Raw genomic sequence first — 17,512 nt, 5'->3', positions numbered from 1 at the left:
GACCCTGTTTGTGGCGCAATTTTTGGAGCACAATTAGAGCAGCTAAAAGCTGGTCTAGGGAGTTCTATTTTCCCCTTCATGAATGTGGAGACAGTTCTAAACCTTACTGTTCATGCGCCACAAACTTACATCCCACTGAAAATTCAAGTACTACCCTGCATCCAAATTAATAAATGCTCCCCTCTGTCTTTGTGGAAATGGGGGCACCGTAGTCTCAGATCCCCTGTTTAGGATGCCTTAGAATCGCTATACTACATCGTCACTGATAAATAAAATTATAATACAATTAGAATTCCCATAATAATAACTGCGCTATTCTATACTGTTTCTAAGATGTTACATTCATCTTCTACGTGACGATCCTCATCTATTATAACACAGATATTCCCATGTGTCTCCACTCATTACTGACATCCTGGTCAGTCTATCTGGGTTTTGTAATCCATGTACTGGAATGTAAACCGCTATGTATATCTCTGACCACAGAAGAAATGTACAAGGAATCCTTGGGAAGGCACCATGGATGTCTGCTGCTTATATGATGTGGTCTCGCTATCATCTTTCTGTGTATTAACATTGTCTCTCAGGAGATAGCGATGGCACCAGTGTGAATGCCCCTGGAGATGTCTGGTCTACTGCATTTCATTGACCATAATTGGTTGTTTAGTAATGAAGATGACTTCTAGTCCCTACAGCCAGAACACAATGTTGGTTATTTGGACTTTTTTCTTAAATGATGATTAGTTTGGAAAGCCTAGTGGGGGGCAATATTGGTAACATGGAGAGAAGGAAGTCAACATTTTGGGGTCAGCTTGTTTTTAGTAATGCTACCTTCACAGTCTCTATGCTTTGGAAGTGTTATTTCTACAGACACTTTTCATGTTTGAATATGATCATATAGGTTCCTTCAGCACTCAACTTACTTTTCACTCTCCATGTTATTGTGGGGAAACCTCTGTCGAGGATTAGCATCTTAGAGGAACACTCCCTCATCTACACTAGGTTCTCAGTTTTTAATTCCACCATTTTATGAACATCTTTTAGTTCAGGGGTGTCAAACTAATTTGCACTGGGGGGCCACACCAGCCTTGTGGTTCCCTTTAAAGGGCCAAATGTCTTTTTATTACTGTATATATGTTACGGGTGCTCCTGCGACCCATGTCCCTGGTCGCAGATGCACCCGTGTGCTCCCCGAGCCTCTGGAGCCCCGCAGCAGCACTCACCTTCCCTCATTCCAGCGGTGGTCCCCTTTCTCTGGTGTGTGCTCCCCTGCCGCCTAGGGTACGTGCATGCTGGCGTTCTGAAATGAAAGGGCCAGCACGCCGATTATTGGCGCTGGCCAGCCGCCTTCCCTGTTAAATTCCCCGCCCCTTCCTGTGTCCCCTGACAGATCTTTTGCCTTGTGCCTCAGAGAGAACTTGTCCCTTATGCCTAGAGCTCATCCTGTGAATTCCTGTTGTGACCTCGGCTCCGTCCCTGACTACGCTCGTTTGCTGTCTTCCCTGACCTCCTGCTTTGCCATTGACGTTGATCCTGTGCTACCTGTCTTGACCTCCTGTCTGCCCTTGACCACAGTTCTGTCTGACAGAACTCACATTGGCCGCCACCAGGGACAAAGTCGCACCTGTGGAACAACCTGGTGGTACCACGCCGCAGTAAGTCCAACCCCCTTTGCGGCGGGCTCTGGTGCAAACCGGGTACCACTTAGACTCCACTACCAGGTGGTGGATTATATCATCGTCCACCAGTGTCCACTGGGTCCAGTACCCTGGAATCCTGACAATATATGTATCTTCTAAAACAATAAACATAGAGAATGTGTTTGGAGTGACCACTGTTCCTATTAATTATAATGCAGACCCCCTGTATAATAAGCACATTCTTCACGTAAGATGGAACATGGGTATATCTATCCAAGTCAGATATGAAAAAATGGTGCTCTATTCCTGGAGTATAGTATGACATATGGAAAAATGTAAGAGGGGAATGGCACTCACCAAAAACATCTTCAATGATCCATTTATTTAGAATATACTCACAAAAAAGTGCAAAGGTGTTTTCATACAGTGGGAGGGAGAGGATCACAAAGTACAGGACACCACATCCCGAACAACCGCCGTTTTGCGCATATAAGATGTATTTTCCGTGTACAAAGTGACCATTTCAAATTTTATAATTTAGTTGAAGGATCTACAAAAAATGTGGTATTCAACTCATCAACCTGAAGTTACAAATTTGCTGTACATACTATATCCACCTTAAAGGGATTGGCCTCTTTTCAATAAATCTCTTTATTAGACTTGCTCTGCATGTATATGTACATGTACCTTCACCTTTTAGAGCTTCAGCCCTTCCCTTTTCTGCTTCTTTCTGCATATATACACAACTTCCTCTCTCTCACTGCTCTAGGCCGTCCTCATGGCATCTCCCACGGTGTCTCTCTCACAGTCCGTCCTCAATGACAGATATTGGGAGAGGTGGCGGCAGGTTGAGTCATAACTCTGCTGCTACAGCTCCTCCTACTCATCAGAGCTCAGACATCTAAATAAAGAATCACTGCACAATTGTTAGCATCGGGACTGCTGAATCACTTGGTGAACATTCAGGGATTATTATAAAGGCAGTAAAGGCACATGGGAACTTATGTAAAAGAGTGGCCAACCCCTTTAACTGCCCTGAAGAAATTTAACCTATGTCAATTTTAAAAGTTGTTTTTTTTTCCAACTTGCTCTTTGATCATAACATTTTTTTTGTGTTGCACACAGATAATTTGTATTCTTTCACTCATTATACATTTTAGCCAACCCAAATAGCTCTGTTAGGCTGGAGTAGATTAGATATGACTTTGACTAACAGAAGTTACTCATCTTCACCATGTAATTATGACTTATGAGATCTCCGAGCTCTGCCAACATAAACGAGGCTGAGGCTATAATGGACATTTTAGTAGCACATTGATAACAGCTTCAACAAACTTCAAAGCCTCACATTCCTCCAGACCTAGTTATGTCAGTTATCTTCATTAGTGTCAGGACTTGCTGGAGAAGAGGCTTCTGGATGCATATAGGATCCCTATAATTGGTATTTACACATATCCTATACTTCTACTATTATTTATATGTAGAGCAGTATTCATTCCATGGGGTCTGAACATTTAATAAAGGATTTACATACATTACATTAAGACAAAAACACATGGAAGTACACAGATAGAAAACTACATTGAACTAGAAAGAGTGGATTTAGGACTCTAATCTCCCACAATCTATATGAGATGGTAGATGGAGACACGAGGTGAGGGAACATAATCTATATGGGAGGGTAATGGAGACACAAGGTGAGGGAACATAATCTATATGGGAGGGTAGATGGAGACACAAGGTGAGGGAACACAATCTATATGGGAGGGTAGATGGAGACACGAGGTGAAGAGCACAATCTATATGGGAGGGTAGATGGAGACACAAGGTGAGGGAGCACAATCTATATGGGAGGGTAGATGGAGACACGAGGTGAGGGAGCACAATCTATATGGGAGGGTAGAGGGAGACACGAGGTGAGGGAGCACAATCTATATGGGAGGGTAGATGGAGACATTAAGTTAGGGAAAGGTAGATGGGGGACACAAGGTAGATGGGGGACACGAGGTGAGGGAGCACAATCTATATGGTAGGGTAGATGGGGGACACAAGGTGAGGGAGCACAATCTATATGGAAAGGTAGATGGGGGACACAAGGTGAGGGAGCACAATCTATATGGGAGGGTAGATGGAGACACGAGGTGATGGAGTACAATCCATATGGGAGGGTAGATGGAGACACGAGGTGAGGGAGCACAATCTATATGGGAGGGAAGATGGAGACACAAGGTAAGGGAGCACAATCTATATGGGAGGGTAGATGGAGACATGAGGTGAGGGAGCACAAGCTATATGGGAGGGTAGATGGAGACACGAGGTGAGGGAGCACAATCTATATGGGAGGGTAGATGGGGACATGAGGTGAGGGAGCACAATATATATGGGAGGGTAGATGGAGACACAAGGTGAGGGAGCACAATCTATATGGGAGGGTAGATGGTGACATGAGGTGAGGGAGCACAATCTATATGGTAGGGTAGATGGGGACATGAGGTGAGGGAGCACAATCTATATGGGAGGGTAGATGGAGACACGAGGTGAGGGAACATAATCTATATGGGAGGGTAGATGGAGACACGAGGTGAGGGAACATAATCTATATGGGAGGGTAGATGGAGACACAAGGTGAGGGAGCACAATCTATATGGGAGGGTAGATGGAGACACGAGGTGAGGGAGCACAATCTATATGGGAGGGTAGATGGAGACACGAAGTGAGGGAGCACAATCTATAGGGCAGGGTAGATGGAGACACGAGGTGCAGGAGCACAATCTATATGGTAGGGTAGATGGAGACAGGAGGTGAGGGAGCAGAGCAGTGGGGTTATTGCGTGTTATAGACGATCCTAAACAGATGGGTTTTCAAGTTACATTTGAAGCTTTGTAAGGTGAGGGACAATCTGACATGTTTTGGCAGAGTTTCACAGTATGGGGAAAGCACATGACAAATCTTGGAGATCATTGTGAGAAGAGCAAAAAGTAAGACAGCAAAGGACAAGGTCTTGAAATGGTCAGAGATTACGTGTAGGACAGTATTGGCAATAAACAAATGAGAAAAGTGAGGATAAAAACACTACTGCAGGACGAGGATTGGGATTTGTAGTGCAAATATTGTAGACATACCTGTGGATGGGAGAAATTGAATGATGATATCAGGTGAAAGTGATGGGAGAGGGTGATGATTATATTCTATAATTCTATAATTCTGCTGTAATTCAAAATGTGCACTTAGAAAACCTTACATATACAGACCATGAAATGGAGAACTATTGGGAGAGGAAATCTTTCAATATTTGATGTTATGTTATAGAGCAGGAGGAGCTGAGCAGATTGTACATAGTGTCCTATCTACAGGCAACATGTTTCAACCAGGAGAAGTTGAATAGTATAACTTGCATTTTATATATTTGTAATTTTGCTTATTCTAGAACCATGGGCAATTCAACTACTTGAATGACTGGAATGACCATTATGGGCAAACATTCGTATGCCTGTGTCGGCGGAACTATGTTTTAATAGGCATTTGTGCATTCAATGATTTTGTCCTTCCTCGTGTCTACAACCAACTTTACTTCAGTTCTGTTAGTTATTAGTCTTCTAAAATTAGCAGGCCCGTCTAACCTTGAGCACAAAGAAGCAGAACTCCTTTAAATGCTTCATAAAGTTGGTCCTCATCCTGCTCCACTTTCCCCAGGTCCAGTTTCTGTATCTTTTATGCCTGTGATGGTCAGTCTGGAAGTAATTATCATAACGCATTGTAAATCATTCCCGCGCTGCTACCAGAGACTTTGATTTTTGCTTGTTTCATATATTATGAGATGAAAGACGTTACAATGAAAGACATGTACAAGTTAATGAAATATACCCAGGGCTTGTTAGATGTACAGTGCTATTACAGTGCTCACTAGTAAGGAGGAGGTTAATTGACATTTTGATTTACATCACTGCGGTTTTAGAAAAAAATTTGTCTTCATCTTGAGGCTGGACTGAAAGTATATTATTGTCTCAAGAAAACAAACAGTGATATTTTTTTTTTAGTATTAACTCCTTTACCGGTGAGAATCTATAGAAAGGATTTGCTGATGGTTCATGGAGTTCCGTGCCAACGATGGCTCCAATACATCTTGTCTGGTGCGTCAGTTCTCTGGTGGCATGAAAAAGTCACAATTCCTGGTACACACCTTAGAATTTTGACCCTTTTTTGTCACATCCATCTCTTAAAAAAATTATATGAAGCGGGGAACAACTGGCCAACCAAAATGCTCCAAAAACTGGGACAGGGTATAGCTGAAATTTATGTCAGGCCCAACCTGATGATAAGTGCTGTGCCAGAATTACTAAATAGTCGGAACCTGTTAATACCGTAATTCCAGCATGTTGTATCGGGTGTACCGAGAAATAGTGCTCCACACACCGCTATTAACACATCATTTCACATCATGTTTTCAGACTTCTTGTAGGTCATACTTGGTGTTAAAGGGGCTGCCTTTCAAGGTGGTAAAAGGAGGCATTGTTTTCCATTTAACATCTTGGAAAACATATTTGCATACTTCCCAGAATTCCCTAGTGGAGCATCTATGGCTTTAAGTCTCAACACGCCTTCAAGGTGGCCTTAATTGGCAATCTTTCCGTAAGGAGAACACCTGTCTGACCCACATTGTCCCCTGTAAGTGAGACCTCTTACGTCAGTGATGGTGAACCTGTTATAGGCTTATGTAGAGTGCCCAAATTACAACCAAAAAGCAACTTATTTATAACAGAGTGCCAAAATGGAGCAACGTATTACTCCCTGCTTTCAACAGTTTTCAATGGTATCAGCAACCGTATCGGAGGAAGAATTTGGATCATCATTGTAGCTTTCCTCCAGAGTCCCTCTGAGCAGGAAGAGCTCGAATGATAATCCAGCCCTCTTTGCTTCTCCTGCAGTCCCAGGAAGAGTTGCGCTGAACACAGCACATCCTTCGCTACCACAGGAGGAGGCCTTGAGTCACTCAACCTGTATGGCAAACTCTGTGCTCGAGTTCCAAGAAAACTTACGTTGATTGTGTTCTACAGCGCATGCGCCGAATAGCCAATTAAATTGAATGTGATTGCCAGTACGGATGGTATTTCCGCTTATGATGATATATAACAGTATATTTAGACTTGGCAACATTGTAACTGTTTTGGATGTTCATACGGTATAACAATTAAGATTTACAGGATAGTTCACATGCACCGGAAGTTTGGAGCTTCACATGAAACACTCGCTTTTCGGGTGCCGCGCGCTGAGTGTGAATCAGTGGGATCGTCCAATGGCACGCCCCCCAATTTGTGTCAGATGGAAGCCAGCGCAGCTGTGCCACAAATGGATAGAGTGCGCCAAAATCCCAGCGCAGACACAGCGCTCAGTCGAGCATAGAGACTATTAAATTCATTGGGGCAGATTTACTTACCCGGTCCATTCGCGATCCAGCGGCGCGTTCTCTGCGGTGGATTCGGGTCCGGAAGGGATTCACTAAGGCAGTTCCTCCAACGTCCACCAGGTGACGCTGCTGCGCTGAAGAGCATCGGAACGCACTGGAGTTCACCGAGCCGTCCTGGATGAAGGTAAGCGCGAGTCCAGCGACACTTTTTTTTTTCTTAAATGCTGAGGTTTTTCCGAATCCGTTGGGTTATTTCACGGCCAAGCCCCCCGATTTCCATTGCGTGCTTGCCAGCGCCGATGCGGCACAATCCGATCGCGTGCGCTGAAATCCCGGGGCAATACAGGGAAAATCGTCGGAAAACGGAAAAATTCGGTTAACCTGATGCAAAAACGCGAATCGGGCCCTTAGTAAATTACCCCCATTCTGTTTTAGGTTAACACTTTGTCACAGTCAGAGAAAAATTGCTCAAATGTAGAACATTTTTAAAAATATTTTAGCAACTTTTAAGCATAAAATAACAATCCTGAGTTACAAAAACATGAAAAAACTGACAAAAAGCGTTGTTATTATTATCATTTTTATTAACTATACATTTGTATCCACAGTAGGGATGAGCAGACCCACATAAGTTGGTGTCCGGTCAGGTTCGGTACTTTGGTGTTACTTGAGGGGGTGCAAGGGGTGCGCTCCCAACCGGGGCAAAGAGGCTTAGGGGGCTCATAATGTGTTGCTAGTATTATAAACAATACATTATATTTGGGGGCCTGGCACAGACTTGGCACTGGGGTTCATCAGCTTCCAGTTACGCCACTGGGTTCACTTATCCCTAATGCAGATTCGGCACTTGAAGCTGCTGGGTCCCACATCTATAATAAATTATTCACATGATTTGTCTCTTCATATGCGGAAGAGACCTGGGTGGGTCCATTGGGCCCCCAGCATGGTACCAACTTCTCTCTCTGCACTCCCTCAAATTGTATGAACTGAGGTGCACAATAATAATAATAATAATAATAGTTCCTTTATTTATATAGCGCACACAGATTATGCAGTGCTGCACAGAACTTGTCAAATAGGTCCCTGTCCCCAATGATGCTCACAGTCTAATCAACCTGCCAGAATGTTTTGGAGTGTGGGAGGACACGCATGCAAACATGGAGAGAACATACAAACTCTTTGCAGATGTAAACCTGGATGGGAATTGAACCCAGGACTGCAGCGCTGCAAGGCTGCAGTGCTAACCACTGAGCCACCGTGCTGCCCATATGCATTAAGGGGAGATTTATCATAAGTCGATTAGAGCAGAACTGTTCTAGTTGCCCATGGCAACCAATCAGAGCTCAGCTTTCATTTCTCCACATCTGTGTATAAAATTAAAGAAGAGCTCTGATTGGTTTCCATGAACAACAAGAACAGTTTTTCCCTCAGAAATTTGATGATAAATCTCCCCCATTGTGCTAGAAATACTAAAATCCTAAGTACATTATAGTATAGCCATGATTTTAAAATTCTAATATCTTTTTTTTGGGTTCAGATGCAAAGTTAATCAAGTTTACCAAAGTCTTTTGAGAATTTTTTTGAAATGCGTTTCTCTTGTCAGCAAAAGAACTGGGCGAGTTTAGAGAATCAGCTCTATAATTTTCTTTGTATATATTAATAATAGAATCTGTCTTTATGGCAGATCTCATAAAAGAAGCCAAAACTTGTTCTAGCCGGTGATAATTACATAATGCCGGTACTACAGGCTCAGAGAGGGACAGGCTGAAAGGTTTATGGCTGAGCGTTGTGTTCTGGAATGGCCTTGGCCTTATCCAATAAAGAACAAAAATGTAAAAAATGAAAGAGATATATTTAAAAAAATAGTTTTTTTTTAGCTTGCACGTGTATTCATTAAGTGTTTGCGCCACTTTTTACTTATTGTGACTTTATAGGACAACTGAGCACCTAAAGGGGCGTGGCAGTGCTTAGTTCGAGTTTGCGACAAATTTATTACTGCGACTGTGTCACAAGCTGTATAACATAAGTGCACCAAAATATTGAATTATCTGGTGTAACCTGAGATAGACTTCACAAAGGCAGATAGCACCACTTTTTATAGATCTGGCTACAATGTATTTGTTTTCTGTGTAACATTGCTACTGCAAAGGAGTATTCACATGCAGCAGGGTCAGGGTAAGTTTTGTATTTCAGGTAAGTAGTGGGGCTATGCTGCAAAATATGTATATAATGGTGCACATCCTCCATTCTTTAGTGTGGCAGATTTGGTGCCGGGCCCCCTGACACTGCAGACCCCATAGCAGCTGCTATGGCTGCTACCCCTCTAGTCTCACCCCTGACTACAAGAGTTTTGTAAGACAAGTTTGCATTTTACAAAAATTGTAATGTGGTTTACAAGTTAATTTTCAGTATACAAACATCATGCTCCACACCCCACACCCCTCTACTTTACTGCACCTCCCTCTTTTACAAAATTGTATAACACAATGTTGAACAAGTAGAAGAAATAGAGGCTAGATGTTCTAGTACACATGACCAAATATATTTGGAGTGGGGAAAGAATCATCTGCGATTCAATGATTTGATATAAAAGTGATTTGGATTAAAAGCATTTTCCTGGAATTAATACTCATAATTCAAGGTTCCACTGTATTCTAGAAATTTTAAAGGGGTTGCCCAGGGAATTTTTACTAAAACTTCAATAAGTTCTTAGCATTTCAATTTCGCATCCATCAGATCCAACGAATGGCCTCAGCAGTCATGTGACCTCTGAAACTTCCATCCCAACCTGGACTGTCAGCAGGGCAATGGAATAGCGAGCTAGAACGAGATGATTTTCTTTCTTACCCCAACTTCGACTAAACCATTTGTGCCATTTTAAATGCCATGGTTAGTTTGGGTGGAAGCCCAGGTTCCAAGGCTTTATAATTAATAATAATAATTCCTTTATGTATATAGAGCACACAGATTACGCAGCGCTGCACAGAGTTTGCCAAATTAGTCTCTGTCCCCAATGGGGCTCACAATCTAATAAACCTACCAGTATGTTTTTGGAGTGTTGGAGGAAACCGGAGGATCCGTAGGAAACCCACACAAACACGAAAAGAACATACAAACTCTTTGCAAATGTTGACCCTGAAACTTGAACCCAGGACCCCAGCGCTGCAAGGCTATAATGCTAAGCACTTAAAGCCTCTAGGGGGTCTTTGGCTATACACATCATCCACCAAGTAACACACGTGGATACAAGAGCCCCTTTCGGGACCTTTGATTACCCTCCAAAGGTCCATTACCTGTAAAACCGAACGCTGAGAGAAGGAACCCTGTCTTCCTTCCCCAAGACACTTGGTTCTAGCAGCTTCTATGGGTCGTAAATGTCAACCCAATACAAAAATAAGACTTGTGGGGGTCTGACAATTTGCATACAGCCCATTGTAAATGTACCCCTGCCTCATGGCATAAATGGGAATGCCTGATGTTCCTGATGAGGCTTCCATTAGAAACCAGATGTCCCAGATATATTATTGAATTAACCAAAAAAAAAAGATTAAATAATTAGCAAAAAATTATTTCTTTTCCTCAGAAAAAGCCGTTTTCCGTAGACGTTTATAGATCGCACAAACTCCCATTTTGTAAAAAAAAAGGAGCATGTCTATGTACCATTCACTAAATGTAACAAGTTTCATGTGGATAGTATGCAACATAATAACCCAAAAAGTGATTTTAAGTAAAAAAGGGCCTCCTTTTGTCTGATGGGGTGGGTAGTCATTACACAGTGTCATAATTAATATCCCGAGACCAGTTACAGCAAGCTCTGGAGTCAGTCTGTAATGGGTAAAGAGAGTATAAATCCTTTCGGTGGTTAAAGATCATTCCATCAGGGATGAGGTCATTCCCCGTTTTTTTATGACTTGTTTTTTTCTGTAAAGAGCAGTTTTAAGGGGACAGGGAGGGGGGGGGGAGGGGGGACTATGAGGATAGGGATTTTACATGGCAATTAAACAAAATGTTACATGTAGTAGCAATAAATTGCTAAAGAGGCTATTTATTAAGCGTTGTGAATCATACAGCTGTAGTCTGTTTTATGGAAGGGATGTATCAACTTGTAGGACTGCGTTTGCCTTGTGATTGCAAAATTTAAAGGGGTTGTCTAGGATTAGAAAAAGGTCTGCTTTATTTGACTGAAATGGCGCCACACATGGGTGGTGCCTGGTATTGCAGATTTTGTCATATTGGTCAATTAATAGTCTTTACCCCCTTAGAAACAGCAATTTATTGTAACCTCACAGTAAAAAGAACCTAAATAGTAGGTTTGTGCACCAGAACTTAATAAAATGTTTATCTGATGTATATGCTAATTTTCTTAAGAGGCTACTGGGGCATGGAGCGGGATCTGCGGCTTCTCTGACGAGTGCGCACAGCAGCTGTGAACTGCGCTATGAAGACTGTGGTGGGAGGGATCGAAGGAGGCTACTGGGGCGTGGAGTAGCCGTAGCTCCTGCTCCATGGCACCGCTACTCCACTCCCCAGTAGCCTCTTAACCAAAATTTTCATACACATCAGATTAAAGGTTTATTAAGTTGTGGGGCACAAAAAGTTTTATTACAAAAAGTATTGGGCTACAATACATTGTAGTAACCTGCTACCAGATCTACCTTAGTAGGTAGATCCATGATGGTAGGTTCTCTTTAATGGGGCAGAGGGGGGCATCACTCTATAACTCACCTCGGCAGAGAGTTTAGGTTCACCCTTGACCTTTATCTTTGGTTCATCATAACTTACCCATCGGCATCCATATCTTGCCAAATGTCTGGCTTATGTCCATTCTGGCTTTCTAAAGATAATTATACTTTATTTTGGTATGAAATGTTTAGATTTCTGCTTGTTCTGCTTCATCAGACGGAGCATGATCCCAGGCCGGCTCCCGTCTGCACCTATTGCTACTAGATGAGTTTCCAGACATGGAGATCACACATGGAATAGATGATCCATCCACTTGGGGGAGAAAATCTGAATTTTATGTGGTGTCTGGTCTTCGGTAATGCATGTTCTCATGTTCTAATATTGGAAATTGACTTGATTTGAAACATCTTTATCAACAACGGTGCAGAAGCACAATACAACACAAAGTATGATAGAAACCAAATCACATGGGACTATTTCAGAGACCTATCGGTCAGTTTAGAAGAACGTTTTTTTTAGAAGAATAAGTTTTTTTCTTAATAACAGCAAATGAGCAGATTCACAAGATAAGTGTAAGGTCTCATGAACATGGACAGTCGCCCTAGTCCCAAGGACTGTACAATGTGCAGAGGATGGAAAAAATATAATGCAGGGACTTCTCGTAGCCCTGGCAGTGTATTAATTATTACAGGACCGGCGATGAAGTCCATCAAATATTAATATAATGCAAAGACTTCCATCCTCTGCACTATATTACAATATACTGCAATATATTACTGCACTATAGTACAGTGTGCAGACTGTAAGTCACTTCTGGCCTGTATCCATTGACTTCACAATGGACTGTGTGTGTGCATGAGCCCTAAATCAGCCCTTAAAGGGGTTTTATGTACTAAAAATGACATATCCATTGGCAATGTCATCATTGGTTGGGTGCAGAACCGACCCAACCCCAACCCCACCCCCAACACTCTGCCATCTTCGGAGATAATAAACAGAAGATGAAACAGGAAGCAGACGGTGCCATTTTCAGTTTAGTGGTCAGACCAGGTTACTACACATAGGTCCCGTTTAAATGGATACGGTAACCTGATCTGACCCGACGCTGAGAATGGACATGTGACCCAGACCGTGCCCTGAGCGACTATACAGCAGCAAAGCTGGTGCTGCGCAAATCGAGGCAGTGGTTTGAGTACATAGGCAGTACCCAGCGCCAAGCAACTGGGTGGGACTGAAGAAAGAGAACATCAAAGCAACAATCAATTCACTTGTCTTTGCCCATAAGAGAGCTGTCCTCCAACTACGAGGTCACCAGAGAACATACAATTTTACATCACAAAATCCATTAATTACTTGTACTGTAGTTCTTCCATATGTTCAGTAGGAGGCAGCAGCAGAATTTACCCCTAGTTGGATTAAGATGTAGATTCACAAAATTTCTGGCACTAATTATATCTCCATAGGGCAAAAAAGTGTCAGATTGATGGGGGGGGGGGGGGGGGAGCAACCACTAGGACAGGAGCAAATAGGAGAAGGGAGCCTACCAATGAAGCACTTGGGCTTTCTGTTCCACATTCTCCTATGGATACAATACTTTCATGGCAGACCTTTAGAGCATTTTGCTTTTGATGACTATAGAACTTGTCTTGACTACAGCCTTGTTTTTTATGGGATAAGGCGTATGTTTACTATGATTTTTAATTCTTGGAATGAGCGTTGAGTAACTGATAGCCTCTAATTTGTATATATTTATTTTTGCATTTAGGAATTCATTTTACATAGAAAATGTAATAAATAACATACATTTTACATTTTTCAGTTAATTTTAAGTAGTTTATTTTAAATACAAAAGTCATATATTTATATCTATTTATATTAATTTATATGTAAAATGCTTGAAGGAAATCTATAGTCTGATTCATACCCTATGAAGCAGCGTCACTGACTGAATCCACTTTGCACCTTGATGCAGGACCTGGCCTTGTTATGACCTCTGGTAACAGTAACATGACTCTGACCTTCTTTAGCGTTTTCTATGTTTTTGGGAGCCAAATATATAATTATTGATATGACTTGGTTGTTTCCTGGCAACGTATAAGACAAGCTTAAATTTACTCCTTTGCAGAATTGGCCTAAATTTTGTAAAAATGAAGACGTCCGCCATTCTTAATTCTCGGAAATCCCGGATGATAACAAGACCGTGGCCTGTAGGTTATTTTTGGTTCGGCATTGTCATTAGTGTTTCTAACAATGTAGGAAGTAATTTTTTTTTATTTTTTACTAATGACCATTTTCCAGTCTTGGAGCAGATGTGAGGGACTGTTTATGTGTGGCTCGGGAGCGGAGGGATTAGGAAACACAATGTCAAAACTATTTACTGTCCAAGAACAGTTAGCTAATGGCTATTAAAACATCTCGCTATTATCTAAATTTGCCCAAATGAAAAAGTGCCAGCTGCTATTTATCTCAGGCAGTAGGGGCACACATTGGTGCTCACATTGCATTAAACTAATGCGGAATATTTCTTTTATTTTCTCAAGGCTGCTCATCTCGGGAGGGAGGAGAACATATGGCCTGACGTCTGTACCACACTGAATAAAAGGAGACACAACATACTACTCGCCGACTTCTTTAGGGTTCACCAACTGCTTGTATGGGGCCAGAATGGAGCTCATTATTTTGTTCATTTCATTCCACTAGAACAACTCCAAACCTTGACAGTAAATGAAAGTGAAAGTTCTCAACCTCCGACTACCCAATCTTTTCAGAAAACAATCAGCGAATTGTCCGGTGGAACCTGTTGACACAACAAACCTTGCAGTGCAAATTTTGCTTCGTAATTAGCAAGCAGCGCCTGTCATGGCCGGTGAATGGTGTTATGTGATGGAGTGAATGGAACAACAATTAACCGTCCTTTCTGGACGAGAAGGAGGAGAAAAACTGCAGTAAGTGAAGTTGACAAGTATGTAAAGGGAACTAAATGAATTTGGCTTACACTTCACACTTGTACTTCACAGGTAGAATACCGGAGCGCTGAGGTTCACTACTGGGGCGACTTCTCTTTGTACTTGACGGCTTTGGAAGGAGAACTTAGAATTTTTTTTTCTTCCCTTACCAGCGGGAGGGGTTTCATGCTTTGATTTTAGAGCTTCTTTATTAGATTATTGATATATTAAGCTATTAGGATTTGAGACCATTTCAGAAAAATTTAAAGGACATCTACCACCAGATTACTGGTGATAAAGTGTCCTAAATAGGCTGCTTGTTATGTTTATGGAATGGGGGCGTTTTTATTGGCGAAATAATAACTTGGAAAATTGCCGGAGGCGCTCAGGCTGACGGTGCCCGAGCACCTCTCAGCTTCCATGGACTATAATATATTCACTCCTCGCACGGCAAGACTCTTCCTGCCACTGGCCGGGAAGTTGCCATCCGGTCGATGACATCAGAGGGCCGGGGTGTGGAGAGAGCGGGCTGTGTTCTCTTCTTGTTCTCCAGCCCGACAGCAGGAGGATTCTTGAACCGGGGCGTGAATATATATTAAAGTCTGGGGAAGCCAAGAGGCGCTTGGGCGGCATCAGACTGAGCGCCTACGGCACTTTTACAAAGTTATTATTTCGGCAATAAAAACGCTGAATTACATGGAAAACAGGGTCCCCCTGTCCCCAAGACATAATGGGCAGCCTATTTAGGGCACTCTACCACCAGTATTCTGGTGGTAGATGTCCTTTAATAGTTCTTTTTAAAAAATTGTCACTTAAAGGGGTTGTCCAGTTTTGTTTTGTATTTTAGAATATTTGCACCAAGAAGAAAACCCATTTTTGCCTCTAATTTCACCACACTTAACATTATTGATGTTTGTATTTTATTGATAGAAGAAATACAATGTAAATTGAGTTCATTACTAGTCCCCGCAGGGTCTTTACAGGAATTCACGAAATTCACACCTGTCAGGACAATTTTGGAGACTGTCTTTTTTTCACCGAAATGTGTAACAGATGTTTTGCGTGGTATAAAGTGCAGCTCAAAAGAGTAATGGAAAGTTACTGCTCAAGATCTGTAAACTCTCTGTACAACCAAAGAGAATGTAACTACAGGCGGTCCCCTACTTAAGAACACTCGACATACATACGACCCCTAGTTACAAACGGACCTCTGGATATTGGTAATTTCTTGTACTTTAGTCCTAGGCTACAATGATCAGCTGTAACAGTTATCAGAGGTGTCTGTAATCAAGATTTAGTGTTAATATTGATTCTTATGACAACCCAACATTTTTAAAATCCAATTTTCAAAGAGACCAAAAAAGTTCTGGCTGGGATTACAATGATAAAATATACAGTTCCGACTTACATACAAATTCAACTTAAGAACAAACCTACAGACCCTATCTTGTATGTAACCCGGGGAATCCCTGTACTCTATTTCTACTACACCATGAGCATTGGGAGGGAGTAGTTCGCGTTCATTTGAAAGGAAACCTACCATGAGGAATCTACCATGAGAAGTAGATGTGATGGTAGATTCCTCCTGCTGCCTCTGCCCTAATCTGTAATGTAATAATCCTGGAACCTAAAATAACCTGTTAAAAGTAGCCTCTGCATTTACTTTACATATTGTTAATCCAAATGTTACTGGGACAAAGAAAGTTTTCTCTGGAGTTATAATTATAAAATATACCAGATCCAACTTACATACAAACCTAAATAACTGATCCTGTACATAAGCCGGAGACTGCCTACACCTAGTAATAGGATTTGATCCAGAGGTTTTCTAGAAAAACAGTCATGACCTGTGACTTCAGTTTCGGTAGAATTACCATTTTTATTACTTCCTATTAATAACATCTTTTCAGACACACCGGGCAATCTGAGCTATAGGTACGTGTATTCTGCTCCTGTCATCGGGGCGTCTGTCATCGGTGTCCTGCCGCTTTGATGTGCTTTTATCCCATTCATAGGAAATGTTAAAGTGCATGTGATGAAAATATAATGGGCAGCTGCTATGTCTAAGATGTAGAAGCCAGGGCAAGTCACTGTACACAGAAGGACCTTCCCTGTCTGCACATTGCAAGCTACACAATGTAATGTCATCAACAATACTCCTTATATAAACCCTCAAAGTGAATGAAATCTACCATCAAAATCCATCATGATAAACCAGGAACACTTACTTATGGATCCAAGCACAGTGACTGTGGTAATCTTCTTATATTTGTCATCCATGGCCTCCTTCCTTCTAAAATCAAATTGTAAAATTATGCTAATGAGCCAGAAGGGCACATCTGTGCTACAACTTCACAGGCTGCTACACTGTGCAGAAGCACTTCTCCCTCCCTGTGTAGTGAAACTTCCTCTATTGCAGTGAGATTACAACCGGCAGAGGTAAGAAAGTGGGAGGATGAGACAGTGTAACAGCCTGTAAAGCTGTAGCATGCAGGGGCTCAGGGAACACCCCAGGGCCGCTTAGGCTCTTTAGCATAATGAGGAAGTGAAGCATTTAAGACTGTTAATGAGTACTGAAATTGGATACTTCCCAGTTAAATGATTTAATAAATTGTAACCAAAGTAAATTGTGCTACTTGAAGGGTTCAGCCACTTTAAGTTACCTATGTGTCTTTATTGGCTAGTGGATAATCCCTGAATGTTCATCAAGTGATTCAGAGGTCCTGATACTTACATTTGTGCTGCGTGCAGACTCTCCAAGCTTCTTTCTTTACATCTCTGAACACTGCTGAATAGGTGGAGCTGCAGCAGCATCACAACATGGCTCCAATTTCCACCTC

The 17,512-nt window shown here is 42.0% G+C and overlaps 1 long non-coding RNA gene across 1 annotated transcript in view; it reads left to right on the top strand.

Annotated features, from left to right (window-relative positions):
• Positions 1 to 14,449, top strand: part of LOC140134273 (uncharacterized) — a 40,516-nt gene extending 26,067 nt beyond the window's left edge. Inside the window, exons 2-3 of the long non-coding RNA XR_011856175.1 lie at positions 13,853 to 13,934; positions 14,268 to 14,449. This is a non-coding gene — a long non-coding RNA (uncharacterized lncRNA). The remainder of the gene's footprint in view (positions 1 to 13,852; positions 13,935 to 14,267) is intronic.
• The last annotated feature ends 3,063 nt before the right edge of the window (positions 14,450 to 17,512 follow it).

Source organism: Engystomops pustulosus, chromosome 5 (assembly GCF_040894005.1).
Source record: "Engystomops pustulosus chromosome 5, aEngPut4.maternal, whole genome shotgun sequence".
NCBI classification, from domain to species: Eukaryota; Metazoa; Chordata; class Amphibia; order Anura; family Leptodactylidae; genus Engystomops; species Engystomops pustulosus.
Note: the sequence above shows the minus strand (reverse complement) of the source record. Positions and strands in the feature narration are given on the sequence as shown.